Source organism: Plectropomus leopardus, chromosome 17, assembly GCF_026936395.1.
Source record: "Plectropomus leopardus strain MGB_pleo_1.0 chromosome 17, ASM2693639v1, whole genome shotgun sequence".
NCBI lineage: Eukaryota > Metazoa > Chordata > Actinopteri > Perciformes > Serranidae > Plectropomus > Plectropomus leopardus.
In genome coordinates this window covers 25,622,549-25,650,352 of record NC_142192.1, presented here as the reverse complement: position 1 = coordinate 25,650,352, position 27,804 = coordinate 25,622,549, and the positions used below count along the sequence as shown (strand labels likewise).

The window sequence follows — 27,804 nt, the reverse complement described above, 5'->3', positions numbered from 1 at the left end:
TTTTTTTTTCTCCATTTCCCATCTCTCACTTCTATGAAAAGACAACAACAATAACAAGCAAGCAAGGAGGGTGAATTGGAATATGATGTTTCTAATTAAAAGTTAATTTATTCCCTGCTCGCGTGCTGTTTCATCTTATGTAACCACAGCTATCAAGCAATTAAAAGATAACCTTGCATTGGGAGGTCAATATTTTCCCACTTATTTCCAAATAAAGAGCACACAAATAAACACAAATCATAAAAGTGCAAGCCAAGGCCACAGCGCTCCATGTTTTATTCATGGAGCTATAGCCTAAAGTAAATTTGTCCTATAGTTTCAGGGGTGCTTTCTGTAAACACGCTGCCTAAGTACATATAGCATCTTTGACATCCTGCTACAAATTATTCTAATGAGTATTTTAATGATGTGTGTGCTGTAAATATCAGTGGTGTTCTTTAGAAAGCTCACATGTGACCGCTGAAAGTTTTTGAATTTTATATTCATATTTAAAGTGTTCTCAACCACCATGCCTATAAAAACAAATTTTCTCTTGGGAAATTGATGTTTTTTAGCTCCCCGTGTATACTTCTGTCCATAACGCTGTCTTGTTTAATATATTTGGATAAAATCGACTGTATAAAATAATGGATGTAACCACTGTGGTTTCACCCAGTGGTTTGTGGACTCTCGTTTTGATGCTTCTATTTTGGATATTTTGGAGCCAGGGGTGCCATTTTGTTGGACGAGGATGGAAATAAAACTAGCTGATAGCTGGGTTAGCACAGTACATTTACAGCTTTGGTTAACGGTGCCAATGCTCAGGCTAATTTTCACAAATGAAAAAACAGACTTAAAAACCATGAAAACAAAATGCACTTACCAGGAAAACCGAACATCTGACTCTGTAGATGGTTAATTAGTACAAAAAAACACTAAACAAGACTTTCTTATGGGCTGATCACACCAAGACATATTGTGCCACACGTGACTGCTCCAAAGATGCCTTGGAAGTACATCTGTAAAACACAGCTGGGTGCTCCTGTGGAGCGGGGCTGCACTTCATGTGGCCAAAGTTGATACTGATGAGCAGTGCGACTCCACGCTTTGGGCAGAAAAGTTGAAAATATTTTAACTTTTACATGCACACGAAAAACACATCATGCCGCAGCAAGAGAGGAGCGCCTGACAGGCCCCTGGAACCATAGGGAAACAATGGTTATGCTGGCAATGCTTCTCTAGAGTCACCTCTCGGTGTGATCGGCCCCTAAGGAGACCATAATGTTATAATTACTTTTCATGAACTGATTTAACACCGAACTGGTGACCAGGCATTGCCAAAGTTTGGCCCGGGGACCAATTGTGGCCCTCTGACAGATTTTATACACCTCTAGGCTTGTCGCTCAAAATATATAACACAGAATGGGTTAATCAAGCAAGTTCACTTTGCATTATTTCTTTTTTTGCCACTCATGACAAGACTGACATTTAGTTGTAGACATGCTCCAAGTAGGAACTATTCAGGCAGTACTAGTGTGTTTTCATGAAAGATACTTTAAAAAACAAACAAGCAAACAAAAAAAGAAATGTAACCCATTGACTTTGAGACGAGGCAACTGGGTATGCTGAAATGCTAACTCGTTTATGCGTTTTAGGACTCATTACTGGGGTTCTTTATGGGAATTGACTGGTTTCTACTTTTTAGCCCCTTGAGATTGCTGCTTGGATTTTATGCACTTTTGTTTACAGTTAGCCCCACATACATGTGTCTCCATCAGCTGAATCACTTGATTTGCAGTCCATCTTCATTTCTCAGCTACATGCTAATAAGGAAAATCAGCCCTATTTTGGTTCAGAGGGTGGGGTTAATGTAGTTGTTCTTAACAGCCTAAAACTTCAGAAGAAGAATAACTTTGCACTTAGTTACAACAACTAACAGTTAGCAATAGTAACTAGCTGACTAATGTCTAATATCTAAAGACGTATACAAAGACAATGATAAATCACATTTATGGACCAAGAGGAAACAAAAGTTTTATGATCTTCTCATGCTCTAATTAATTTGGCTTAGGCAATACACATCAGCACTCTCTCTCTCTCTCTCTCTCTCTCTGTCTCTCTCTCTCTCTCTCTCTCTCTCAACTAAGATCAATCAAGCATCACACAGTTTTTTCTTTTCATAAAACTGACCTCTAAGAGATTTATGTACCTGCCAATAAGTGTTACTACATAAGAAGCATCTTAATTGTGGGCATTAATCAACTTAAGTTCACTTTGGATGATGATTTGCTTTAGTTCACTGACACCTGAGGCTCCTCAGCTGCTAAGCAGATTACAGTATGTTGTTCCCGTGGCCTTTCAGTGCACTCATGTTGCTTTCTGTAGTTTTTGTGGATTCAACTACATTGTGTTAAGTGTTGAATAGGTTGTTTATTTCCTCTCCATGTGTTGTCTAGTTGGATATAATAACTGTTTTGGAATATAACACGTATCCCCAAGTGATACATTTGCCAGCGGTTGTGAGGAAAAAAATGGCAAAAATTTTTTTGACTCTGGTCCTGCCCCAGGTTTTAATTTTTTTATACTCAGTCTCTCTGTTGAAGGGTGCATGTCTACAGTATGAGGTGTGAAAAGTTCAACTGAAGAATGATTTTGTCTTTTCAGACTCTTTCATTGAATTATTTTTTAAAGCCCTTAGGGGGTGAAACTATCCAGTATTTCAAACAAAAAGATATAAACAGATATAAAAATGATTGTACACAATAAAGTGATTAGACTACCTTAGCCTTTGTTGGTAGTTTTTTCAGACAGTGACTACATTTATATGCATGAAATATTCTCTTTTTTGCCCTTATACAAAACAAAAACAAAACAAAAAAAACCTAATTTTTGACAGACAAATGATAAGTCAAAAATCTGACAGATGTTGGTAATGACAGACAGTGTGAGACTTTTTACAGTGCAGGACCTGTATGACAAATATAGAGTCTCAACCAGCGACCCGGGCTCATTAAAACATATTACTGCTCCTGTCATACTGGACCCACAGGCATTAAGCCTTTGGCCCATTTTGGGTATGCATAGTTAAAGAAATCATGATTCATGTTGAGACAACCCAGCGATCTTAATTACAGCATTGTTGTGTGTGTGTGTGTGTGTGTGTGTGTGTGTGTGTGTGTGTGTGTGTGTGTGTGTGTGAAAAAAAAAGTAAGTTCAATTTTGCAAATGCCAAATGTTGGTCTAGTCTAATAATATAAGAGAATTAAAACATTAATTCTCTTAAACTTGATGATGTTTGCTTAGCTAACAGTGTGGGACTCAGTGCTGTGTGCAGCTGTCAGTAGTGGGAGGTGAATATAAGTTTGAAGTTTAAAATGTTGAGCAAGAATGTACAAACTTTTAAATAATGAATCCCAGTAAGCAAAAATAAATGATTTGTTCAGCAGGGGCTTGACTAAAACATTATATTGTTGCCAGACGTAAAACTAGTTTTTATAACAAAGCGGCTAAACAAGTAATAAAACAATAAAAAGAATAGCACGTCCAATCTTAGATAAAGACTTTATATCAAGATAATACTCTTATTTATTTAACGTCTTCTATCTCAGAGGTTGCTCATATATTGTACCTGTATATATGCTGCAAATCTGTTGTTCACGAGGGATAAGTTGTTTTTTTGCGACAGTCACTTTGAAGAAGTTTGACGTAATGAGTTGAAATTCTCAACATGAGCAGCTCTGATGTTGGGATGCTTGTCACAGTCTCATTTCGTTTCTGTCACAGTCTCACCTCATGGAGAGAGAGGATGGGAACCAGAACGGTTTTTCACTGTGATCTCTCTCAACTGTGTCCATGTCGTGAACAAACCAGGAAAAATACAGAATTATAACTGTGTGTGTGTGTGTGTGTGTGTGTGTTGTTATTTGGGAGCAGCCTGGCGTTGGCTGTGCATGATTTAATCAAGGTAACCACAATGGATCATTTTGCGTAATGGCGCATCACTTTTCAAATTAGAGGCTGCAGATGGAACACACATATGTGTCCTGCTGCCCTCAGCGAGAGGTGAGGGCTTTCATAGTTCAGAAACAGAGAGACACTGGTAAAATCCACCCATTAACCCTTTGAACTCCAAGCTGTTTTCTCTTCCTTTACCTACAGATTCATAGCACAATCTGTGCATGCCATATATTGTTGTTTTTTTTAAACAATAGCATTTATAATCTTAATTTTTAGAATAATATGACAATGACTGTAACGATTTCTGACTTTTTCTGTGATTTTAAAACAGATTAGGACTGTGGCACTTTTTTACAAAATTTGGAAACATGGAAAAATGTTTTATATTTGATCTGTAATTAAGTGTATCATCGCCACAGGACATGCCATTTGCTCCAGAGGGGGGACGCTTCAAATGCACCATCACTCTGATTTATTCCTGCCTGTCATTACACTGGGATATTGTTATCCTTCTCACTAATGCAAAACACAGAAAAGCAGGGAGAGGATTTAGGGTTGAGCCATGTGGGTTGTGTTCCAATTAATTTGAATGTGCCAATTAGTTTCAACCTTTAAAAAAAATGGACCTGGAGAGTGAGTCTCTGTGATTTGCAGTTGTATTTTTATGATGTCTGTGCTGTAGTCTGTAGCTCAGTGCAGACTACTTTATTTATAGACATTGTTGCTACAGTACACATGGTCGTTTTATTAGGTACACTGTACAATGTAATGCAATCCCATACAACTGTTTTGCCCGTAAAGCCTGCTTTCATGATGCTTACAATGTGAAGTTTTTGTTATCACAGAGGCTGTTTTCAGCTGGCATTAACAGGTGTCTCTCAGGTGATCTGATCACTAGTGGATAGCGCTGAAACGACCAAGACACCTTGTAATCCCATCACTAAAACCACTTGCTGAGGTGGTCTAGGACACATTTGACTACATATCCTTAAAAGTGTAAATCCTAATGCATCCTGATGTGTCCCTGACAAGGATTACATCATCAGTGCAGGATATGGTTGTTGTTTTGGTGACTGCGTGCTAATGATCTATAACCTTACCATTTTGCGACAAGTTGGACGAAGCGTTTCGTGATCTCCCATGGTTTTGCCCTACGAAAGGAGATGTGTTGAATTCTGCTGACAGCAATATCTCCACAAAACCTAGCATGACGAGCAAGTATGCTAGGGAGCTGCAAGCAAGATTGTTGATGTAATAACTGTGAGCAGTGACCTTTGACCTTCTTATATAAGTGACATAGACAGTGCACAAGTGGTCAGCTGGAGATGCACGAAATACACAGTTGTTAAATTGCTGGGGTGGTATCACGTATGAGGGTATATCAGGCTATTTACAAATCCAGATGGTGTAATTTTCAGTGCCGTCAGAAATACAGACCTTCATCATTCTATGAACTTCGCACTGGCAAAGCTGTAATGAACTTTTTTTTTTTTTGGCTTGCCATCCACGTCTTTGCTGAAGGTTTCCGTTTGTTCAGTTAGTGTTTTTATGGATGACTGTAGTCCAGTGTTAACATTTTCAGTGGTTGTGATGTGATTGTGGGCCAATTCCAGGCTTGACTGTAGCTCTTTTATTTGGCCATGGAGTGAGATGAGAAGGTCAAGTACTTTATTGATACTGGCAAGAAGACTGACCTCGATTTCTGTCTTCTAAGTCCTCTGTGTCTGTGGATGAACCTTGTTTTTTCTTTTGGCAGTGCTGGTTTCCATGTTGTGCTATTAGTAGTAGTGGTCAATGAATGCTTCCAAATCCGCTAAATCCTTCACTGTGTTACTAATCCCTTTTGCATGAAAGAAAAAAAATGCAGTTCTTGTAGATTTAGTTTAATGCATCTTTTTTTCAGTCTCCAGGCCAATCTTTCAGTTTACAGCTGAAGACAGGATGCCGCCATGTTCGATCTCACCTCAGTAATTGCACATTTTCATTTAACTTTGTGCTTATCAGTCATATCAGCAAATTATCATAAGAGTGACTTTATGCCCAAAACAGCTGTGATGTTTATTTACATTTAAGCTTCAGCCTCATCTGCATGAATCTTCCATTTATGGCACTCTGTGTGCTCATACTCAAAATACAGCACATCAAGGTCAGAAAACTACCAATAAAAAGTCATGCTGTTTGCACTTGTCTTTCCTCTGGAGTCCACTTTCTCTCTCTGTGACTTTTTTCCACTCTGTCATTGGCTTGTCTTAATTTTCTTGTGTTCCTCTCCTCCATCTGCCTGCCTCTCTTTCCTGGATTCCTTCTCCCTCTCTCTGCATTTATTTCTCCTTTTCTCTCTGACTCATTCTTCAACAGACATTTTTCTGTCTGCTTCTCTTTTTTTTCCTTCCTCTCTCCTGGTGTTATCCGCCGGTGTCCCCTGACGCAGCAAAATTAATTAGAGCTCATCCCATTAACTCAGGCTCGGCCTATGCGGGAACAAGCTGAGGTGTGTGCATGTAGGTGTGTGTGTGTCAGCTCATCGAGAAATGCTGTAAGGACGCAGTGTACCGACCTGAGCTTGACTGCATCCCCCTCAGGCACTTGCAGCCCACCGGGACAAACAGCAGTGGGAATGGAGAGAGATTTGTAATGTGATGAGAAGATGAGGAGGAAAGATGGAGGTGGAGGGAGGGAAACTGTGCATGATAGGGCGGACAGGTGTAGGAAGTGAAAAAGGTGCGACAAAAGACAGACGGTGAACAGAAGGAAAAGTAGGCATCCGAGTGAAGTTATTTGTAAATGAATTAAAGACTACACGAAGTTAGTTATCAGGAGTGGTGAGTGATAAAATGTCAAACAACATCAACAGAAACCCCAAAGAAAAAGACGTCACAGTGTTTGATTGACACTGACTGACAGGTGCCTTCTGGGTAGTGAAGTGAAAAACACCACAGCCTTGAAAGATGAGACAAAAACAGAAACTTGTAATGGAGTTTGTTTGGGGGACAAAAAGTTGAAAAGGACAGCAGAGAGAGAAAGAAACTGATGGAAAAGAAGATGACAGAAGGAAGAAAATTAAGCAATTTAGAGAGAATAAGATAGAAAACAGAGGAGGATGGTGAGGACAGAGGGAAGAAAACAGGAAGATAGAGATTTGGATTAGCACTTACAGACAGAAAGGGACAGCTGTAAGAGAAAGTGTGTCCGTCAGTGTGTGTGTGTGTGTGTGTGTTTAAAATGGACATATTAACATACTGAAAAAATGTCATGTCTGTTGAAACAGTGAATCTTCAGTGGTGACTTCATCCTGCACTTAGTCAGGTTATCCTCATAGAACAGTTTGTAGCATGTCTTACGACATAGACCATATGGCAACCCCACTGGCTTGTTTAGCCTTCTGTGTTATGTGAACCTCGCTGTAACCCTGAACGTCCTGCCAAACCTTGTTCAAATTCTCAACCTTTATTTGCGAGGAAGGAGCAAATAGCCAAATCTGATTGAACTGACGTAATTCTGAGTCTGGCACAGCCCTACTTTATATTACATTATCTGTCTTCTTCCTTCGCTCCCATCATATGAGGAAGGACAGCCTGTAACACATAGGTCAAATGATCACACCCTCCTAGCTAATGATTATGTGGATTATATACAAATTATCTTGGAATCCTTTCAATGGCTTAAATCATAGACTGAATATAAAGATGGACGACACATCCTCACTGACCCCGCTATGCTTAATTGAAGCCAAAATATCGCAGATACAGCTGCTGCGATAACACCCATCTGACCAATTGCCAGAAGCGCCATTGAATGCAAGTGCAGAGACTGGCACATACAGGTGTCAGTCATGGCGGAAAATCCTCCTGTTGTAGAATTGATTTCATTTCAAACCAAACTTATCAGAAAAGTTATCACTTGAATAAACATCAGGATAATGAGAACTACCTTCAGTGACAGAAACCGTCTTTGGGGAAAGTTAATTTGGCATGTACTTTAAGTTTTTAGTTTTTTTTAGTTTGTTTAAGCTTCACTTTGGAAAAGCTGTCAATTTGTCCATCTTTATATACAGTCTATGGTATAAATACAAACAATTAAAGGCAGTCTGACTCAGTAGGTGTAAATATAAATCTAAGCTATAAGGCTATCACAGAATATTAGGCAATCACACTCTCCTGCTCTCTCAAATCTAACAGCTTTTTGTCCATACACAGGTATGCCCTTGGTGTGCACTGACATAATACACCCCAGCAACGTGCTCTAGTGGAATTACAACATATAAACGAGGAGGAGATACTGTTTTAATGAGTGAAACATTCTTATAAGACGAAGAACATTTATCCACCTAACATAATGTACATAGTCATTATAATAATGTTAACATGTGCACCACTAGGCACAAACCAGAACGATATAAAGAAGAAACTTGAAAATATAAATCTCTTTCAACCCCAGAGCAGTTTGTCAGTAGGTACACGATGCACAATGCAAAACATGTAGTCAAGATCCCAAAGGTGTGTTAGTCCGTATGAGCTGTTGTTAACCAGAGATCCCTACTTGTGCAAAATGTTTATGAGGTATATTTTAGTCGAAAAGGAGTCAATCATTACAGGATCTGACCTCAGACAAGGTTAGATGCTAGATAGAGACTGATAATGATCAAAATGAGACAGACTGCGGAGGATAATGGTGAAGAAAATGGAAAAGAAGAAGGAAGGGCATTTTAATTAAATGAAAATTGGGGAAAAAAATCCAGTGACCTACAACAGACAGGCAGGGAGAGAATTAGTCAACCTTTTCTCTTATAAGTTCTAATTTGCTTGCTTAAAAAGAGGACAGAGGGAGAAGGTATAAGAGAGATGAGCATCGGGCTGCGTAATGAGAACAACACATCATCATCAGCTCACCTCACATCACTTCCCTCAGCCACCTGAGGACACGACACACACGCAAACTCATGAAGAAAACGCCATCTGTTCAGCTGCCCGGTGTCAACACTCTGTTCTGCGCACACACATCCAGCTAACCCTTGGTTTGGTGTGAACCCTAACCCAGCTCATTGACAGTTGGTGTTTGTCTATTAGGGGTGGAAAAGGTGGCTAACCCCCGTGCAATATCAGCTGCTGCCAAAAATCTGCAGGGCCTCTCATTTTGTACAACGGAAGCTGACATTTAAATATTGAACATCAGAGTTTTAATCACTTCCCTTCCCAGCTCTCAACTCACACTGATTTGTTTACCAGTGTTGAAGTCGGGTCACCAACTCTCGAGTCCGAGTCCAAGTCACCAAAGAAGAGTCCAAGTTAAGTCAGAGTCGAATCACCATTACCTGAATCCAAGCCCCGAGTCTGAGTCATCAACATACACCTTCAAATATACAAATAAAAGGTTTACAAAAGGAAGACTGAATAAAATTACACTCTTGTGCTTTATCATATTTTCAAAATGACGATAAAACACAATTGTGAGATGACTGCGTTTCCATTGACTGATGTCATGCGATTTCTCCTCGTGATAACATTTCAAGAAGCATGGCGATGGATGTTCAAAACATTAGCAGGTTTATTTCTATTGCAGCCACCGCACTAGCTGTCATTATTTCCAATCTAAGGCGACGTAGGCGTGTTATACAAGCGATAATTGAAAGGAGAGCCCCTTATACAAGGGAGCGGCCACACATGAGGGATTCCTGGGAGGTGAAAGTCCACGATTTCACAATGCAATTGTGAACTCAAAATCCTCAGATCATCTGCTCAACTTTGGAAGAGTCGTGTGATGCAGTGACACCTCTTGTAGAACCTGCTGCATCAGGCTCGAGGGAGCCAGTTCCTACCAACAAGCGCACAGCATCATGTGACCTATAAAAGCAGAAGAGAGTGTTTCCAATGCAGTTTTGCAAAATATGGCTTGTAAAAATCGCCTGAAAAACCACCTCATGTGAGCATAAAAACTTTTCTGCGGTAGAAGGGAGTTTTTTTTAATTAACATCTTTCCATTAGGTGCATGTTTATACGCAATTTCAATTTGTGGTTAATGGAAACCTGGTGTCTACGGACCACTTTGAGATATGTGTGTGAGTGTGTGTGTGTGTGTGTGTGTGTGTGTGTGTGTGTGTGTGAGAGTGTGGGTTTGTAACCCACCTTCAAGGACACAGAGTCAGTTGATCCTATTGACAGTTTCAGAGAGAGAAAGACCGGGAGAGAAGGGAGATACAGCAGGGTTAATGGCTGATTCATCTTGTCTGTGAAGTGCTCTTCATTCATTTCATATAAAGAATCTTCTCTCAGATGAAAGTGGAGTTGAACTTGAGAGGAAAGTAGAAAGTGGAGTTGAGAGGCGGTGGGGATTTTTGATGGAGACATCCATTTGACAGGGTCATAGTTCCTCCTCCTTTATTTCCATCTGTGGCTAGCCTGTCACTCACGCCTTCATTTCCTGTCTGCCTGTTTACGTGCCTCACCTGTCTGCGGGTCACTTTCTCTGCTATACAAATGTTATTCATTTTTACAGGGCTGACAGACTGGGCACAATAAAAGTTTTTAGTGTGATTTCCTCTCCCACTCAAGCACACTCATGCCTGTCTGTCTTATTTCCTGTCTGTCTGTCATGCTGTTTAACTCGCCGCCCATTTTGCAACGCTAACCAACCTTTGCGTGCCAAAGAGAGACATTACGCAGCTGCTCCCTGCCATGCTGGCAGACATCACCCACACTCAGGTTTTAATTTCTCTGCTAGATTCAGCAGGCATCAGAGTCCGCATTTGTTTGTGTCCGTGTGTGCGAGACGGAGAGAAACCATGTGTTCATTTTTTACGCCAGCAAAAAATCTGCCAGCCACCCACCAGGTCATAACTGTCTTCAATCACTGATAAAACTCTGTGTAAACATGCTAATATAATTCCAGGGCTGATGAAAGATGCACCCATTATGTCAAACTGAGGTGCAAGGCCACAGTTGGACACACATGTAATTATGACATAAACATTGGCCTCTGTGGTCAGATTCAGACTGAATAAAAAATAAAAAACTCTTAAAACAAAGGTCAGAGTAGATTGTGCTGAGAATCCAGTCATGTAGCCAGCTGAACATATCAGACAGGTGGCAGGCAGCTATTTATTTAAAGTTTATGTATGCAACTTTTTACATATACGATGTTAATCCATTTTTTACAGCCAATTGGTGAACAGTTGTAAAATTACTTAAAAATGGAGACCTTTTCCAATGTTCTTAGTTGCCTATGTCTTCAGTTTTGCTACAGAGTAAACAGTGTGCAACACTAGCTAAGGTCAGTTAGAAATTGAGTCTGCCAACATCAACAAACAGCACCCACCAAAATAGAGTCCACAAACATGCTTTGTTTCTGTTTAAGACATTTTGCAGCAGTTGGCCCGGGATGAACCTTTACTAGGTACACTGTGGCAACTGGTATTTAGCCAGAGCAAGACGTAGCATTGGAGGTCTGATCCTGAACTGCCCTCCCAATCGCCTCGAGTCCCCACCAGATCAGCAAACTTTCTGTTGCTGCTGTTACACTGATCAGGCTTGGGATATCCTTGCTCTTAACTATGCATATGCGCACGCATGATGGCTTCCATGGTCCCCTGTGTCAGTTCGGTGCGTCTGTAGTGCATCTGTACCAAAGGATGGTATTTCCTCTTAATATCTCCAATGGTGGTTTAGAAAAGTGAGTGTTAAATCCTTGGAAGTATTTATACATGAGTTTATAGTTCTGGAGTCTAACTTGATACAGTCTTGAAAAGTTATTTACAGTGTCCGCAGAGGGATTTATTAGGCATGGAGATGTGGAGTTTTAGTCAGAGTGAAAAAGGCTGATGAGTTTACTAACAGTAATGAAGCTCTTAAATTTGGTTTCTCAATAAGCTTTTGTTTTGTCTTTTTGAGGTTGTGAGAAGAGAAGCAGGTGTGGTTGGTTTTTCGTGAATGCACTGTGTGCAGGAACACAATTAACTGGCAGACAGACGCACATGGACGCACTCACATAGCAGCTGTTACTCGAGCTCTTGCATTTAAATGTGTGATGATGTGTGTGAGGTAAACTGTAAGTATTTTGACTTACATTTGCATGTCATAGCTACTTTTTTTGAGTGTGTTTTGTGCTGGATTATGTCATTTTTGAATGATTAAAAAGACAGCTGAGAAATGAGGAAAGAGAAAAAAGGAGGTTTACACTCGGGGGAGGTGATGAAAAATGAGGATGGAAAGATTCAAAATCAAGCAGCGTGCACACACAAAAAAAGGGGATTAAAAAGAAAGCGATTTAGAGGTAGTCAGAGTAAGTGGGTGAAACTAAGATAAGTGAGCAGGACAGAAACAGAGGTGCGAGACAAGAGGAGCAGGGGGGAATAAGGGATGGAAGAATGAAGGATGCATCCCACCAAACAAAACAGAGGTGGAAGTGAAGGGAACAAGGGGCCGCAAGAGGAGGAAGAGGGGATAGTCAAGGAGAGAAAACAGGCGAAAGGGAGAGATAGTAAGCTCCCACTGCAGGTAAACACAGAGATGGAGAGGGAGGGAAGAAGAGGAGATAGTAAACCTCCAGCAGGACTAAAAAGTTATAATGAGAGACAGTCAGGAGGGTGTTGAGGGATGGAGAGAATAAGAAAAGATAGCATCTGTCTTTCTGTCTGTCTGTCTGGTTGGGATGCTAACTATGTTGGCTCCTCAAGGACCAAAACACAGGTATCTTGAAGTAAACACAGTTAATGAGGGATGATGGAGGAGAGAGATGGAAGAAGTGGATGAATGAGAGGCGGATGAAACAGCGCAGACGGGACATATTGTCTTCGTCTGATACTTTCTCTCTCTGTTTTTCTTTGTGTCTCACTTTCTCAGTGTCACCTGCTCTCTTTTTCCTATCTTTCTAACTCTCAACCAGTGGGGTGGTGGGTGGCGTATGTAGATGGAGGAGTGGGTTGGCAGCTCTGTGGTGCTGACAGCTCCTGATAGAGCTGTTCTAATGGGAGCAGATGATGATTGACGGCCACGCAGCAAGCTGACAGCACATAAAGGTCACATTAGCTCCCACTGCGATAAATAGAGGAAAAGATGGAAAGAGGCACAGAGAGAGGGAGCGAGAGAACACAGGTGGATGAGAGAGAGAGAGAGAGAAGCTGAGAAGGACCGGGAGTAGAGATAGACAGTCGGGCACACAGACAAAATGTCAAAAAGGCTGGGAAATAAAAATAGAAAGGCCAAACGGGTAGGAAGAAGAAAAACGGCACAGGCAGACAAAAGATTCAAAACAAAAATTGAGTACTTGTCTCTGTTTCTTCCTGTCTTCAGAGACAATCTGTTGCTCAACTTTACATTATTTTCATAGTAATCATTTCAAACTCCCATACCAGAGTGAAACAGCTGACTTTCTTACTTTTGGGAGTGTTTATACACCTACTGTCAACCTTCCTTTTAGTATCCAGGGGTTCCCACGGTCATGGAAAACCTGAAAATGTCATGGAGTTTGACAATCTCATTTTTCAGGCCTGTAAAAGTCATGGAATTTTTACAGTAATCTTTCACGAAAAACCTTCCACCTAATGTAATATAAAAGCAAAATTGTTTCCTTTAAATCAGCTGTTTACAGAACATAGCCTGAATATGCGTTGGCTCAGGGCTGCAGGATATTTGTTTCAGCATCGGCATTGCAATCTGTAATAGTCGCATGATATATGATGTCAAGTGAGACAAATGTGATGAAGTGAGACAAATTAACTCAAACAACTTATTTGCTGCTTGATACTAAAAGAAAACTGACGTGACTTATACTGGCCGTGCCTCGCCTCTTAAGACAGGTTACATGTGTATGTGAAGTAGTGTGCTGACATTTGTTACAGGAAGAGATAATCACTGTGTGTGTGTGTGTGTGTGTGTGTGTGTGTGTGTGTAAAAGTACTGTAACCGGGCCAGCAAGTGCTGCAGACACAGTGAAGCACATGATTTTCCCAAATGGAAATTTGGGTCCTTGACAAGTTTTGAATTTTTTCCATGAAAATGTGTGGGGACACTGAATAGCTCTTTTTTTTGCAATATCAAAACCAGTATATTTACACCTTGAGTAAGTAGTCTTGTGTTGATATGGTTTATATAAGATGTACTTAAAACTTTTGCTGAAGATGGTCTTAAAGCTGAAGTATGCAGAAATCCTGAAAAGTGCAATACATACTCCTCCTTTGGTTCTCCCCTCTCTCCCCTGAGCTCCAACAAGAGACCAAATACTAAACCTCTTATTAGCATGTATACAAAGGTCTTATCAGGCACAATAACTCAAAACACCTGTGTGGTTGTGCAAGGCTTTATTTTTGTCCATTTTTTGTGTATTTTCCAATTTGTTGTGTTGGTCGCAGTTACAATTAGGTCCATATGGGTTTTTTTGCACTTTGACCTGAGAAATAAACAGTTTGTGATTGGGAACCCTGTGAAGAAAGGTCTTTGTTGAGGCTGTTTCCTTAGAGGTGTTAATTAATTCAAATCAGGAAGCACTAACTTTGTGTTGTTAATCAAATGCCTTTTTAAAAGTCCACCTATCCCTGGTGGTAAGATCTAATTTGTCACATTTGTTCTGCTTGTCCATATGAGGTAATGTTTTTTTTTTCTTTTTCTCCTTTGTCACATAAAAAGGGTTCAGTGTTTGTGACAAAAGAAATCGTTTGAACACACGTTGCTTTGAAAACTACCAATTAAAGTGTTTTTTTTTAAGACTTTTAAAGCTAACACTAATTAGCGACTTGGCGAAAATTCTGTTTTCAGTGCCTCAGTTATTATGATTTAGTTACTTCAAAGACTAGCACCTTTATTTCAAGTACTTTCAGATATTTTTTCAAACCTCTGTTTATTCTATTGCAAATTTGACCTTTTCATACAGACAATAAGAGCTCATTGTTTTCTATTCTATACCTTCCTCCTCTTCCTATAGTTCTTGACCCCTGTTTTACCTTTCCCATACATTCATACATATTGTATACTCTAGCTATTTCTGCCCCAAACTACATGCAGCCTGACAGTCCCCCTATAACAGGATCCTGACATTTCCTGATGGATACGGAGACAGCAGAGAGTTTACCTCTGCCGCCTCCTCCTGCTGCATCTCACCTTCCCCCCCCACACACAAACATCCTCCCTTGTGTGCTGTGTGAGGACAGAGGAAGACAGATGATGTGTGTGTTAGTGTGTGTGTATTTGGAGAGCATGTGTGAGTATGTGTTTATACAACGTGAGTGTGTGTGTGTTTGTGTGTATCTGTCTCTGCAGGCTGTTTATACTAGTCTGGAGTTTTCCACCGATCCCCGTATGGCTAGTGTTGGGTCCCACCAGACAAACACACACACAGACACACACAAGCACATACACAGGAGACCAAACATCTCATTAATGCTAGGACTGTGTGTGTTTTTGTGTTTGTGTTTGTGTGTGTGTTGGTGTGTTCAGGGCAGAGGGAGACATTGAGTGCACTTGTTTGTATGTGACAGAGAAACGATGGCGAGAGCATTTGCATGCATGTTTGTGTTTGAGTGTATGTGTGAAGGAGAGAGACAAAGTATGTGTGAATGTGTGTGTTTTTCACAAAGACAGTGCGTTTTAGCCTGTGTGCATGTGTGTGTTAAATACTGTCAGTGGCCAGATGGTTGTGAAAGCTGCAGTATCATTTTAGAACAAAAGGAGAAGATAAACTTTTCTAGGGTGATGTGTGTGTGTGTGTGTGTGTGTGTGTGTGTGTGTGTGTGTGTGTGTGTGTGTGTGTGTGTGTGTGTGTGTACGTACATGTGGGTAAGTGTTCTTGCCCTTTTATCATTATGAGAGCCAATAATCCTTCAAACTCATTTTGCAGGTCATTGCTTTGAAAAGGGCAAGCAGTGAAATGAAGATGAGGGTTAAAGGAAAGTTCTGGTTTATTACATCTCAAGGGTCACTTGTGTAGTTTTTTTCATCGGTTACGATAACATTGTTGTTACAACTAAGTCAAACAGGTTGTAAACAGGCCAACAGTTGAGCCAGATATGTAAACACATTTATATGGAGGTAAAACTGCACATTTATATGCACAGTTAAGTGGAGGTATGGTAATAGCTCGATCAGGCCATTTAATTGGACTACAGTCCTTGTCCCAGTGAAGCACCACAGAGAATGTTTTTTTGGTGGAAGTATGTCTGACTCTGCCACAGTAGATGGCAATATACCCTTTTCAGCTAGTTGCTATAGACCGAATTACAGTGTTTGTTTACAATAACTTCCGGGTAGAAAACCACTGCATCATGCACATAAAATCAAACTCTACCTTAATTGATTCATTTTAAACCACCAAAAATGCTCACCTTAAAAATGGAATATCAGTTCAAGTATACACTATATTTAGAATATTTTCATGGATTTACTTTGCCATAAGACAACTCTTACCATCAGGGAATTGAAGCCGTTATAAAAAACACCAGACTCTAATGAGAAAAACAGCATTTTATGTCATTTTACTCCACTAAACGGCAGAGTTGCTTGTGTACTGCTGCCTCCATCAGTTATTGTTTAAGGTAGAGCAAAGCTAATTTTCAGGTATACATTCAGGTGTACATTTAAAAGTTTGATGATTTTTTTTTAGGTCGCTAAAATGTTTTGCTGCGGCCCCATGACTTTTTATTTTAACTAAAAATAAATACAAAAGACTACCATTTCAAGTTGTATGTCCCTCACCTCAGCTAAAAATTAAAAACACAAGTCCCTCTTCAGAGTTTTTTTAATGCCTTATCTGTTTTGCACCACCCCTCCCCCTCTCATAGATAACGAACAGTCCTGGCACAACGAATAGGAGCATGAAAGCGTAGCTCGAGTTATCTAGAAGCGTTAGTCTGTCTTCGATAAATTCGACTTAGTATAATTTCTGTCTGACTACCATTTTACATGTGTTTTAAAAGTCCAGTTTTAGTTGGGATAACACACTATCTCGACTTTTTGTAACATGTGAACGCACTGATTAAGTGAGCTTATAGACTCATAACAGACAGGAATAAAACCGGAATAAAAATTGCTGAAGCAGAAGTCGAAATGTCATGATTTTTTTTTTTTTTCCCTCTTATGTGTGAAGCGCCAAGCTTTCCTTAATGTAAGTCTAAAGTCTTTTTCATTGAACCCTCCTGCCTGGTCAATGACCAGGTCCTCAAAACTCCACACCCCTTTGGCATTTGGCTGTAATCCTTTGGGGGACCCCATAGAGCCCTCGTCACCCCCCTTTTTCCCCTCCTCTAACGTCTTCTTAAGTATTCTACAGATTTTCTTTATCTGCACTTGCATACTCTTCTTTATTCACACCTTCACTTCCTCACTGCCCCTAAATGTTCTGTATAGGGTCTGTTTTTTTGCACCATGTTTTTGTGTTGAGCCTGTTATTATTCTGAAGTCATCAAATACCACCGCTTGGTCAGTAATTTCAGCCTCACACAATGACATTAAAAGGCGCTTTTTGCAGCAGTATGATAAGCCAGTTGATGGCACCTGTTTGAAACGCCACTGGTAACAACTGAATATAAAGAGCTGGAAAGTCTCTATTGGACAGGCAGGAGGGGAAGATGATGGGTCTAACAAATCCTAGGCTTTCACCTCGGAGCCCGCTGTTTGCTTTTTGTGAGATTGTTGAGCATAACTACGCTGTTTTGTTGTAAAGCTCACCATGTTCTTTTGTTGCACAAGGAAATAAACATAAATTTAAAGTGTTTTACCAATGTCGTATGTTTATCTTGAAAAACACTGTATCAATCTAACAAGCATAAACTGGACATTTGCTGTCAAAATGGAAGTGCATTTTGAAAAGACACAATGGATAGAAGATGTAAATTGACACATCGTCCTGTTACATCAACAACAAGCCCAGGAAGGTACTTGGGGCATAATACGTCGCCGTGAACCGCACTGACCAAGCTGCGATATTTGAGATGAGAATGTGTTGTTGTGACATGTATATAGTGGTAAGCTCTGTTTCTATTGACCACATAACAAAAAAAAGAGAAATAAAACACTCCAGACAAGTTTGTAATGCAGGTTTTTTGGTAAAAAAAAAAAAAAAGAAGTCCTCAAACCCAAACTGAGATAACCTAAATTACATCTTAGGGTTTTTTTCATAGACCTTTGAAAGCTCCGTTCAGACCCAAAGAAGACATTAAGTCTGTATTTAAAGTCTGCCATCAATAAGAAATGTGTTTTGCTTATTGTTGCTTAATCTGGATGTTTTAGCTTCACTCTGCAGAATGATGCATGTGTTTGTCACCTTAAGTCTGAGTTATGTGCACATTTAAGCAAAAGTTTTTGGAATTACAACTAGTTTGGATCAAATCATGGTTCGATATGTTACTTGCAAAGTGTTCAAGTTACAATTATAAGTGTGATGTAGACACTTGAACCACTAGTAGACATACCAAAGATTGCACTTTTCAGTGAAGTAGGAGATGTCTTACGTCCAGCAGTTAAACTTTTGAAATGAGAAGTATTTTCATAGATTCTTAATACCATGTTGGAAACAAATTATTATTCAAAACAGAATGTTTATATGTCTTTAAACATATCACAAGAGAGTAAGCTAAACTTTAAAGTGTTTAGTTTCAGGCTGCAGAAATCCAGAATTTCCCTTCAATGAATCATTCATAACTGTAGAATATCCTCACAAAGAGAGCGCTACATCTGCATGTCTCTATGTCTGTGTATGCATGTGCACTAAAGTGAAGTAATGACATAGTATCCCCTCTACAGAGCATTTTTCATCCTCACGACTTCATTTCACATGATGAATGCGTCCCCATTGTTCCATACGCTAGGTCACTTTAGCTCATTTATAGAGATAAAATAGCCTGATCTTGCAAATGCACAGATAATGAAGAAACGAGGAGGAAGGTTGAATGAAAGAGAGATAGAGCAAATAGATGTGTTTTTAAGTGATTTAAATCAGGTGGTGTTTGTGCCTGTTAAAAACCTGTGAGAATGAGAAAATCACCCCGTATCCTGCCTGTCTCTCCTTCACCTAACCGTCTTATTCAGCTGTGCTTACCCATGCTTCCTTGTTCATGTGTGTACATATGTATAGATTCAGTGTATAAGCCACTGGACATGTGGCTGCATAGTTAAACTGCTCCTGGGAGACTTATGTATCGACAAATCCCAGTCTGCGGTGCACTCGCTGTATGAAGGGTAACACAGAGCTCGGCGATGAAAGCATTATCATAAATAGTGTTGAAACTGAACAGTGAGAGACTCTGCCAGAGATCCTAAATCTTTCCACTGTTTGTTTGTGCAGAGATAAACTGTAATGCATATGCTTTTCCTCTGCTTGCTGTTTGGTGTTTCAGTGTGCTATTGTTTTGCCATTGTTTTAAGTTTTAAGCTTTAAAAAGTGACTTTTTAAAAAAAAAACGGGCAGTTTGTGTGGTCCTTATCTCTTTGTTATTTTAGATTGCTTTAGGGCAAGGGTTGAGTTAATGGTAAGTGTGAGTTTAGGATGAGTATTAAAGGGATACTTTGCCAATTTTCAACCAGTTTTGTGTCATAACAACATGGCTAGTGTGTGTAAAGAAACTATGGTAAACTTAGCTCCATCTCACCAGCACTCAAATGCTACTCATTTGCAGGGATATCGTGTCATCCAACTACAAGTAATGTCCTATTTTTGTGCCACCAACACAGACAAAAAGATTATAGAAGCGATTGAGAGAGCCAGCCACGCCTCTCTCTCTCTCTCTCTCTCTTTCTCTTTCTCTTTCTTTCTCTTTCTCTTTCTCTTTCTCTTTCTCTTTGTCTTTCTCTTTCTCTCCCAAACACAGAGCAACCTGATCAAATGTAGAGCTAAGCAGTGCTGTCCGAATATAAATTCTGTTACTGCGTTGCCTATTTCTCACCTAAAAGGTTGCAGAAACACGTTTTAGTGCCCTGTGTAATTATAATACAAGATCATTTATCACCTGGTGGCTGCCATGCTGTATATGGACGAACCAAAACTTGTCACTCTCATTACATCGCCCACCAGTGGGAGCATTTATTGGTTCATTGTGGCGCATTGCACTCTAGTAGTTGTCAGTTTTCTGCCTCCTAAGGCAAAAGTGAATGCTATAGCACCTTTTTGCAGTTTTCTCTGGTCATACAGCATCAATTTAAAAAGAATTTGAAGAATTTTTCGACAGCATAGACAGACCAGTTTTATGAAAATATGATCTTTCCAGCAGAGAAATGGCCTTCTTTAAGATCAGTGAGGCAAAGGAGATGAAGTACATGCAACATTCTCATACAACAAATTCTCACTCCCAGCTTTTTAAACACAGACACTTGGTCAGTGGCCCTACATGTCAAACTATGTCATTCTAGGAACCCCTCCAGTGTCTGTCCGTACGTGCCCTATGCAGATATTCATGGTCTTTATACTACAGCAGTTGCTTGGAGTGTCAAAATACGTCGCTGCCCACTGTGTCTCATATAGCTGCTAAAAGGTGCATCAGTATTGGACGGGTTGGTAGGGGGACAAATTGCCTCACAAGGGTAGAAATACATGAGTGTGTACTCCTGCTTTTACTGCATTTCTATACTATGAGTGTCTGTGTGTGTCCTTTTATGTTTGATGAATAATCAAATAATGCAAACATTTCATACATAATCAAGTATTCTCTATTTACACACACTTTTAGACTGATTACTTTAAATAAACATGCATTTTTATATCTTATACTGTATGTGTATTTCATATTCAAACCCATTTATCTCTGTGTTTTTGCAGCTTTCTTCCCTCTACGTGATGATGCAGTTATTTAAATTAACACAGCCTTCAAATGGCTTGAGTTATTGTCCTTTAAGGGAATATTCATGAGGCGGAAAAAAGTCTTTATCCCTCATTTGATTTAAGTACTGCCAGCCGCAACAGAAACTACACAGCCAAAAGCTCATTAAAAATGCTGAGTCATTTCTGGTTGGGGCGAAAAGCTGAGTCGGCAGGACTGTGTGCTGCTGCAGCTTTGTGCACATGAGGTTGACGCACCTGTACTGCCTTTTCTTTATTGTGTCGTTTCTTCCAGATGTGTGTTTATTAGTCTCTACTGTCTTTCCTTTTAATTATCAAAATCTTTTCTTAGTTGATTGTAATTTGGTAGCAGACTCGTAATTAAACAACAAAGTTTGCTAGTGGTCTGTTTTATGTTTTTGCAGGACAAAAACAACATGAAATATGATTGAGATAAGTCAATAGAGTGTCTTTAGATGTGTTATACCCTGCATGCAATGCAGAAAAGTTGTTTAAACTTCTTCAACTTTGTTTTTTAACAGCACTGTCCCTGAATTTGGTGTCATAATATCCCCAAATTTACCTCCATCCTCACAGCTGGTGTTTTAAAATTAAAAACACATACAGTTCAAAGCATGAACAGCAGGATGGGAGGAATGTTTTGCCACTTGGCAAAAAGGGAGAGGATCTTTATATTATATTAGGGATTCCAATTTTAGGTTAGAGAGACACCAAATATGTAAAAAATACTAAATAGCAGAGGAATGATGCTGATGCTTTTTAATTCTATGAGATGCAAAGTTTACTATAATGTTATCCGAAAGTATTAAGGTAACAATGAATCAGTGGAACAGCCACATATTGTATCACTTTGTCAAGCAGTGTGCACAATTTAAGCAATTAGTCCAACATTTTTAAAAAGTATGTTTATTTGCTTTCTTGCATCGAGTTACATGAGACGATCAATACCACTTTCATCTTATGTATAAAGCCTGCAGATGGTTTGATTAGCTCTGCATAAAGACTAAAAATAAGGAAACAGCTAGCCTTGCTCTGTCCAAAGGTAACAAAATCCACCAGCACCTCTAATGCTCACTAATTAACACATTATATCTTGTTTAATCTGTACAAAAGCTAAAGTTTATAAACAACAAGTTGTGGTTTTACAGGGAGTTGTAAACTGTGTCAGACTGTTTCTTGGCTGCAGGCAGTGATTTTCTGGAGTCTTGTTATCCCTGAGAGGTTGCCAGGCAGCCTGTTAGCAGTAGAAAATCCAGTAATTCACTGCTTTTGACCCGGATGTTTTTGTACACATTAAAGAAAGGAAATATCATGTTAATTTATCAGCTTTGGAGCTGCTGGTAGGTAGTTTTGTTACCTTTGGACAAGGCCAGGCTAGATTACCAAAGGTTTTATGATATGCTAAGCTAAGCTGCTGGCTCTTGCTTCATAGTTGCTGTTGTCAAAGGTATTGATATATCCCTACATATGTGAATATTTAAAGCGGTTTCAATACTCATTTTCTGCAGTATCAATATAACTGTCCCTGCTGCGCTCTCTTGCTCTCTGTTAGTGTTTGCTACAGTCATTTTGCTTTTCTCTGCCACTAACCAAGACAGAAAGTCATTCTTGTCATTTTATAGCTGTATTATATTTATCTTGTAATAAAAATTTCAAATTTTATGCCCTCATATCATGACTACACTAACAGACACAAGTTACTTGTCTCTGTACATGACTCTGCAGTAGCTGAAAATGCCTCTCTGTTTTTTTTTTTTATCAGGTGTGTCAAGCTCAACATCACGCCAGAAAACAGGTGAGTGAACGACAGAAAGCGGGATGGAGGCCTGTGAAAATGTTACAGCGGTTACTGCTTTTTTTTTATCTATTTTACCTATTTTTTTAATTATCTATTTGTCTTAATCAGTCTATCTTCCAAAATTGATGCTTATAAATTTCAAACAATATTTGAGGCTTGAAGGGAGATGCACAGTATTTTGTGGCAGGGGGTCATTGTATAGTGCTGGAAAAGAGGCAAAAATTAGTGAAGCAAAACGGGTGTCATATTTCCATCTCTGTCATTGGTGGTGGAGCTGACAAATTTTAGTGACTACTGCAGTGGTATTTATCCTAAATGACGTTTGTAACATTTCCCGTTTCATGAAAAAAACAGGTTTTTGTGGGGGGGTTTTCTTTGAGTTGTGCAAAGGGGCTTTATTTCTCTGTGTTTCTGTGTTTTCTGCTTTGGTTTCTGTGCTTTAACCTTTGGGCAGTGGTGTGTAGCTCCCAGCCAATAACAGCATGATGTGTGCGTGGGCAGGATTCTATTAAAATGCAGTTGTGCCAGATCATGAGCACATCCAATAGGAGCAAATGTTGTGTTTACAAACCTCAACCAAGATATCCTTCTCATTCTGCCTTTAAGAAAAAAAAACATTTGAGAGGTTAAAATGTTAAACAACATTTTCTATGGCTTAACTTTTTACAGTTGTCAAACTTAATTAATTGCCATGTTTTCCTCTTGAGGTAATTTTGTCTAATGAATTGCTCTGGCAGGTGCAAAATGGGGAATTTGATAGCAGCAATTGAAACCTGCGCACTTGTACAGCTGAGTCTGAAAGCCTGCAAGGAAAAGACTCCAAATGAACACTTATTGGTCGCACCCATTGGTTCAGTTAATGGGAAGCACTGAAAGGCTTTTATTGATTATTTTTTGGTTATTTTCAAATATTGCCATTTAATTGGGGCATGCTCTGAAAGTGGAAGGGAAGTAACAGTATAAAAGGATTTTCCAAATCAGAGGAAAAAGCCATTTTGGTTCAAGTGCTTTAGAAAGATGCAATCTCTTGCACGTCAGCCATGTTGCTTTCAGTGAGTGGTGTGGAGTGGTGAGAGGTTAAGGTTTGGTTTATGTAATGAATGTAAGACAGCGAAGTGTCATCATCAAAAAAACAAACATTGCAGTAGGATGTGTGGCGTGAAGAAAGCGGGGTTACGGGTGTCAGCTTTGATAGGTGTCAGAGAGTCAAGTGTGAGGCATCTCTTCTCTCGACTGTTATTGATTGGCCTCAAGGATAGAGGGAGAGCGGGAGAAAGAGAGCAAAAAAGAGATAAAAGAGGAAGAGGAGACTCGGGAGGAAGGGGAAGACCGCTTGTGTTTGAGGTGAGGGGAGGAGGTGAAAGAGGGAGGCAGCAGATAAAGTGACACGAGGGGGTAAAAAAAGAGTCAAACTGAGAGAGGATCTGATGAGGAGGGCCAGGGAGGAGAGATGAAAGGACACGGAGAGAGAGCGCGTGGATTTGGCATGAGGATAGCTGAAAAAAAGAGGTGAATTGAAGTTCACGAGGAAGGAACGGAGTCTCTCATACTTCCGTAATTATCTGTTTCACTTTCCTGTTTTCGCTCCCTTAGAGAGCACCTTTTCTCTCATTCTCTATTCTTGCCTCCCACACGTTTCCATTCCACTTTTGCCCAATTTTTGCCTCTTTTTCTCATTTCACCTCTCATCTTCTCTTTGTCTCTCTCACACACTTATAACCGCCACTCAACACACACACATCTTTGAATGTGTCCTAATCTCCTGGACATGTTGGAGCATTAGATGAGCTCACAAAGTGAATGTCAGCCAAAATAAACACAACCTCGGCCGTCGAGCGAGGCATATTATTAATGGTTTGCTCTTTCACTGCATCCTCCGTCTGTCTGTCAGAGGCACACTTACACAAATTCACAAATCATCTGGCTCGTCTTTTTCTGTCAGTTCCCCCACCGTCAGTCTTTGCTGTAGAACAACCTTCATAACAAAACATTATTGTCTTTCTTTAGTCTGCTTTTTTAATAATGTGATTTGTCATGTTTGTGTTTGTTTTCCATGTTTTCTCTGTTTTATCTAGAGAGAAACAGTGAAAAATAGTTGTGTTTAAATCCGACTGCATGTGTGAGGGAGAGATGGACAGACAATAATACTGTCAGAAAAAAAGACAAGCGTTGAGTGAAAGGGGGGGGGGGGGTATAAACGGCAGTAGTAGTTGAGTAGGGGAAATTAAAAAGGCAGAGGAGAGCTATCAAAGAGCCTTTTAATTAGCCATCCCGTTTATCACCGTCGGCAAACCGAGCCAAGGTACCGTCTGTTGTCGTGTCAGGAGAAAGTCGGAAAAGCACTTTTCTCTGAGGCGGCAGGCATGAAGGAGAGGCAGGAGATGAAAGAGGCCGAGAAGAGGGAGAGAAGAAGACAAGGGATGAAAGTTAAGAGACAGATTCAATCATTTAAAGTAGGACTTGTTTATTATATGATACACATATAGAGTAAATATGTCACAGTATATAAATACAATATGAACATACACATATTATTAATGTAAATGAGTGAATGCAGTATGTTACACTTACTTGTAGTTATGCCTTTTCTAGAATGCATATGATGTGAAACACAATCATAAATCAGAAAACAGAAAAGTACAAACTCTATTTGAAATATGTTTTGTCAACTTTAATAAAGAAACAATCAAAATGTTGAGAAAACAAAGTTTGTAGCACAGTAATTAAATTTTTTCTTTGCTTAATGTCATGCAATAATTAACTTAAACTCCTGTTTTTCCTTATATTTCCCCATAAATTGCTTAAAAATGTATTAAATGTATGGTATTTCTCTCTGTCCAATAGTTTCATACAGTATATTCTGTTTTCATGTTTTTGCAGCTCAGTGAGTGATAGGCCACAGTTTTTATGGCTGCTTCGTTCCATGAAATGGAAATATTCTGAAACTGCTGCATTTGTTTAGACATATTTTCCCCAAATTAAACCTTATGAATTTGGTCTTTGGAAACTCTTGGATCTCCACTATACTTTAAAGTACAGTTCAATCAATTCAAACAAAGTTTGGGAGCACATCAGGAATTTGTACTGACCTATTGTTAATTTATGATTAGACAAGTTTAAATTTAAGATATACAGTAAGATTATACGGGATAAGATTGCAAATGAGTGTTAAATATTGTTACACACCACTTTTGTGACCAGGAGAGGCCCTGGAAAAAAAAATCAAATTATATTAATCAAAACAGCTGTACATATGAATATACTAGGGCTGCCTCCTGAAAGTAGACGATTCAAAACTATCAGTTGGAGACCTACCAGTTGACTTGAGATTCCTTGAAGTCGAGCAGACATTTTTTCTCACTTTACCCTGCTGCTCTCCAGTACAGGCAGCTGCAGACATGGAGGCAGCTGCCTGGAGGAGGAGCAGCTTTGCCTTTCTGTGTAAAATTGTGAATTCACAGCTCACAGCAACTTAATAATATGCAGTCTCTGGTTTTTCTTTGGCGTCTAGTTTTGGTAAAAAATATTGTTGCACATTTCCAATCCATCATTAGCAAATTTAGCTTGTTTACTATATTATGTAGAAGTCACTGTCACCCTGCCATCCTGCTGAATCCTGTCCAAACTCTTAAACTCTAACATTATATGGAAAAAAAGGGAACAAATAGTCCCATATTCAAATTGAACAGCCAAATCTGATTCAAGTAACATAATTCAGTGTTGGGTAAAGCCCTAGAATATACCTTAATTTGAGAAAAAAGCAGCAGCAGCAGTTGCTGTGCTGCTGACATGTTAATCTGTTGAACATGCAGCACCAACACTGCGTGCTGAAGTGAATCATTTCAGAAACATTGCTGCAGGCTCAAGTAAGCTCCGAGCTCATGCTTTGCTTTAAGCACGCATATTATTTTTGAAAATCAGAGCAGTGTTGGCAATCCTTTTGCTAAGTGCCCCCTTCGATATCTACTTGTGACCCTTTGACTCAGGTTGCATTTGTCTACAGGGTGTAACCTCTTTAAACAAAGAGAGATTATAGATATCTTGATCTAAGACCTCCGAATAGCTACTGAACCAAGTGGTAAATAACAGGAAGGAGAAACATAATCTTCACCTTTATTCAGAACTTACGTACTTAACGCGGCAATACCACTGACAAAACACAGACTTATGTTATGGACATCGCATTATTCCTCGTATGGGGAGAAAATGAGGTTGGTTGTAGGTTGACTCCTGCTGGACAGCCTAGTGTGTAAGTACGCACTCCATTTTCATTATGCAGAGCTCTGGGGACCCTGAGTTGCCCAACAGCGCATACCATTATTCTGCTAAACACTGCACACGGCAACAAGAGCTACACATGAAAGTACAACGAGCAAACATTCAGCCCCCCTCACCAGCTAATAGCTTACATACATGTTTATGTCTGTGTGTTATAATATTCGTTGAGGGTGCGTGAATGTACAGTGAATGCCTTCATATTCGTGTGCATATATTTTTACGAGCATTCATGCGTGTACTGAAACTACATGTGGGATGTTGGGACTGTGTAATATACCCTGTGGTGCCAGAGCATCCATTCTAACTGTCCTCTTTATACTAGCTGGATCTAATTGAATCTAATTGGGACAATTAAAGTGAAATTGGACCAGAAGAATTTATTGAACCAGTTATCTGTAGTAATTAGGAAGTAATTGGCCTATTGTTATCTTTACAAGTCTCCTGGAAGGGCTGACAAAGACCCAGCACACAGACCTATAAGTGAGATTGGCAAAAAGTGCATAAAACGACGTAGTTTAAGCTTATATCTGCATGTGCCCGCAGTAATCAGACATTTGCATGTTTATGTTTTCTTTAAGTGTGTAAGTGTACTTCAGTGCATTTCATGTCCTACAGCTGTACCTATTGATGTCCAGTGTGCTGAAAGTCATCTTTGAGCTGCGAAATCAATGAGCGTCCAGTCGCACATAGAGGACATCTTCCAATCGTCTTCTTTCACTTACACACTTTCATCTCCTTCTAATTGTTTGTCGTCCTTTCATCCCTACTCTTGTGCAGCACATTTAGACCTCCTTATGCTTTGGTATTGATTAAAAAAGTAATACTTAAGATACTGTGACAAAAATAGAAATGGATACAATAGACTAAGTACAAGGGAGGAAAAAAGGAAATTAGAAAATCAAGGGTGAGGTGAAAGAAGACTGGAGAGGTGAGATGAAGAGTAGGAGAGGAATGAAATCAGGTGTGGTGATTTCCACACATTTGGACAGTAACAAAACCCACAGTAGAGTTGTGATTAAAGCTTCTGAAGGTGCCATTCA

The 27,804-nt window shown here is 39.6% G+C and overlaps 1 protein-coding gene across 1 annotated transcript in view; it reads left to right on the top strand.

Annotated features, from left to right (window-relative positions):
* Positions 1 to 27,804, top strand: part of epha10 (EPH receptor A10) — a 433,571-nt gene that overhangs the window by 97,787 nt on the left and 307,980 nt on the right. Inside the window, exon 3 of the mRNA XM_088090045.1 lies at positions 22,451 to 22,483. The gene's annotated coding sequence lies outside the window, so the exon portion shown is untranslated. The remainder of the gene's footprint in view (positions 1 to 22,450; positions 22,484 to 27,804) is intronic.